Below are 4159 nucleotides of genomic sequence, written 5' to 3'. Positions count from 1 at the left end.
TTCCTGAGACAGGAAGTCTAGTCCTGCCAAGAATGTAATAAGGGTTAACAGAGAGGCAGTTTCTGTAAGCAACACCAGAATGTTTCCTTCCTGCCTTCCTTACAGGATTAGGCCAGTAATTTCTTCTAACAACTGGTTCTCCGAACGGTTTAGAATGTTAACAACTGGTTCTAGTGTGCAAACTGGTAGAATCCCACCCCTGGGAGGGGCGGGGTGGGAGGGGCTAGAATGCAGTCAGCTTGTCATGCATGCACGTGATGTTGCGCATGCATGATAAAGACTGACTGGGCAGGAAATAGAGAAGTGGGTGGAGAGGGATGTGGCCAGCCGGGGGCCCGTTTTACCAGTTCTCCAAACTACCGGGAATTGTAACAACTGGTTTTACTGAACCGGTCTGAACCAGTAGAATCCCACCCCTGGTCCCATATTAAAAAGTGTTCTGTTTCTTCTTTTTCTTTTCTTTTAAGTCTATCCATCTCAGCATATTCTAGTATTTTTTTAATAATACTTTCATCTGTAAAAATCTCTTCATTTTTCCACTGTTCTGCAAACACAACTCTTGCTGCCATTAATACATGTAAAATTAAGTATGTTTTCTCTTTATTATACTTTTCTGGTAGTATACCCAACAAAAATATTTCTGGTTTCAAATCTATGTGTTGCTTTATCATTTTTTTCTAACCAAGTCTGTATTTTAGTCCAGTATTTTTTTTGCCTTTGAGCATGTCCACCACATATGATAATATGAATCCGGTATCTGATTACACTTCTAACATTTAGCTGATGAGTTTTCATACAACTTTGCTAATCTCGCAGGTGGTAAATGCCACCTATAAAACATTTTGTATTCATTTTCCTTATATGCCATTGACATTGTTGGTTTGCAGTTTCTATTCCACAATTTTTGCCATTTATCTAGTTCTATTGAATAGCCAGATTTTTTTTGCCCATCTTATCATTGTTTCTTTCACTTGCTCTTGTTCCATTTTAATACTCAACAAATAGTTATACATTTTAATTAATTATTCCTAATAGTATTTGATCTAATTGCATTGGTTCTTTATAGAAACCATACATTCTTGCATCTTTCTCATATCTTGATTGTATTTGCACATGTGGCCATCATGCTTAATCAATCCCTTGATTAATCAGTTCTTGTTTAGATTTGTCATTCAAAATGTCCTTATATCTTACATTTTTTTCTGTATTAATCACATTCGGATGTGTCAATGCCTCTATCATGAGAGCAAGACCGGTACTTTCATATAGTGTTTTTCTTGGACTTTCCCCCATACTAGCAGTAATACATTTCTAACAAAATGTCTCTGAAAATATCCATGTATTTTGTTTTTATCATATTATAGAAAAACATGGCACCCCAATTGGAGATCACGCCCAGGGGTCGGATTCAAATTTCTTAACAACCGGTTTTGTGGGCATGGCCTAATTTATGGGTGTGGCTTGGTGGACATGTGATTGGGGGGAGTGGCTTGCTGATTGGGCATGGCTATGTAGTCATGTGACTGGGGTGGGCGTGGCTAAGTGGTCATGTGACTGGGGTGGGCATGGCCATGTGGCTGGCAACCCAAATTTAAGTGCTCCTCACTTAATGACCAGTCCTCGCTTAGTGGCTAATTGCTTAACAAGTGCTTTTTGCCAGTTTCCAAGGCCCGGGCAGGTGGCCATGTGGCTGGCAACCCAAATTTAAGTGGTCCTCACTTAATGACCAGGTACTTGCTTAGTGGCCAATTGCTTAGCAAGTGCTTTTTGCCAGTTTCCAAGCCTGGAGAATCCTGGAGTGGATAAGGCGAGGTGCGGGCAGCTACGGGGAGGGTTGCAGAGGGCTGGGCGAGGCCAACTCAACATCGTCTTTGCCCTAATGACTAAATATTAAAAAAGATATACCAAAACAAAAGGTAGTTTATTATGTCATGTCTTTAATGCTTAAATAATAAAAAGGTGCACAAAACTATATTGTTACAACATTTTAAAATATTAATTAAAAACTATTGCATAACAAAAGTTTACAAAAAAACAATAAAACTTATTTAAAGTACTCCCAAATTGCTTTTCTATTATCATCCTGAGTTACAGTTTTCTTGTGTTTAACACGAGCATCATCAGCTGTGTGATGTGCCCGTAACCACTTACGTCCCATTCTTGCACAGGTAAGCCAATTAGACTGATGGTCAGGAGGTTTGTAATATTGGAAACTGTAAGGCGACTTCTGCCTTCTGAACATATTATGTTCATCTGCGAAAAGCCCTTTTCCGCCTCTGCTGAACTGACTGCAATAGTTTTAATAATATTGCTAGCCTTTTTAATGCTGCAAGGAATTGTATAATTTTTAAAATCTTTTAGTGCATTTTCTATGAAATCACGATAATTATTAATATTGATTTCATAATTGAAAAATTGACCAAATGCAACCAATTGTCCTTCAGCTGCTCTCCATGGAACCACACTTCTTCAATGTTCCAATATTCTGGCTCCAAATAATTTAGAAATTTTAATTGATTGATGTCTTTAAATTGGCAGCCTGTTTTTAAATGTTCACAATCCATCAATCTTTTCTTCAAACTAATTACAATGCTTTGTATAAGTTTTTCATGAAAAAGTCCCACAAATTGATGATTTTGTATAAAATTTATATTTTTAAAGGTTTCTGAAGTAATTAATTCATCAACCTTATTTTCATATGAACCATTTTCCTCTATAAGCATTTCAAATGATCTAATTTATCTTAGCACAAGTTTTTCAGCCTTCATAATGTCTATGTTTCTCACTTGCAATGCATTAGAAAGGAGAGATAGTTCAGTTAGCACATCAATCATCAAGGCCAAATCAGTGAGAAAATATGAGTTTTCAAGATGGGCAGCCATACTGGAGTATTTTTTATTTGAACAGAAAAATTGATGTAGTGATGGATAAGCATGCCACACAGCTAGGTTGATCTTAAACTACAGGCGTAGCATCTTGGTCCCAAAACGCTACCAATTTTTATAATTTCAATCTCAAGTTGTTCAGAAATTTTGTTAAGTTCAATTAGATTCTTATTCGATTGATGGAAAATAGAATATATTTTATCAATAAAAATTTGAAAATGATTGATTTGCTTTATTTCCCTAATAGAATCATCTAAAACAAGTTGCAGATGATGGTTTAAACAGTGCCATATTATAATATTTGGAAACTCTTTGGCTATCCTAGTGCTTACCCCAGATTTTCTCCCAAGCATAACACTGGCTCCATCAGAGCAAAATCCAGTTAAATGTTTCTCCAGATAGTTTCTATTAAACCCAACTTTATTCAAACTTTCTATAACCTAACAATATATCGTCTCTGCATCTTGTCTATCTAATTCTACTAGTTCAAGGAAAATTGTTGGTGAGAAAGCTGGACCCTCAACTTTTAAGTACAGTATAAGAACTGGTTTGGAAGATATTGTTGAGGCTTCGTCAATTATCAAACAGATTTTGCAAATTTTCTCAATAATTTTGTTAAAAAAATGTTTCCTGATATCTTTTGCAATGAAATCTACTATTGCAACTGCAGCTCTGTGTGAATGCAACCCTGTTCCCAAATTTACACCATTTCTTTTTTGTAACTCAGTCAGATCTTCTATATATGAAAATGGTCTGCACATTTGTGCCAGACTATAAACTGTAATAAACACTCTACATGAACTACCCAGATATTTCTCACTCATCTTCCTTTGCTTATGGCATCCTGCTCACATTGCTTTAACTTCTCTGTACAGATGTTGTGAGCCTTAGATGAGAAATGTTCCTTCAATTTCTTTCTGAGGGAAGCTTGTTGGATTTCTTTACTCCTTCCTTTTTTTTTTTTAAACAAGTTTTATTAATTTCAAAAACAAACAAATCATCATCAACCATTACATATTTGAACCTTTTTCCATTATAAATTTTACAAGTCAGATAAAACCTTGTCTTATACAATACAATTCTATTTTAAACCATTTCTAAATGAGCATAAAAACATCTCTTGTCCTCTATTTCTTTCTGACTTGATTATCGTCATTCTCTTTCTGTGTTTCTAAAAGGTTTCACCAATACTTCTCAAAAACATAAACAGACACAAACAAACATATAAAAAATCTTTTAGTAAAGTAACTTGGCCCCCGGTACCTCTCTTTATA

General features: G+C 35.6%; 1 pseudogene; it reads right to left on the bottom strand.

The window, feature by feature from the left end:
• Positions 1–2044: 2044 nt before the first annotated feature.
• Positions 2045–3646, bottom strand: LOC148128924 (E3 SUMO-protein ligase KIAA1586 pseudogene; annotated as a pseudogene).
• Positions 3647–4159: the final 513 nt, after the last annotated feature.

Source organism: Notechis scutatus, chromosome Z (assembly GCF_049901735.1).
Source record: "Notechis scutatus isolate UNSWTSFEM ecotype Mainland chromosome Z, rNotScu1.2, whole genome shotgun sequence".
NCBI lineage: Eukaryota > Metazoa > Chordata > Lepidosauria > Squamata > Elapidae > Notechis > Notechis scutatus.
This window is presented reverse-complemented; position numbering and strand designations above follow the sequence as displayed.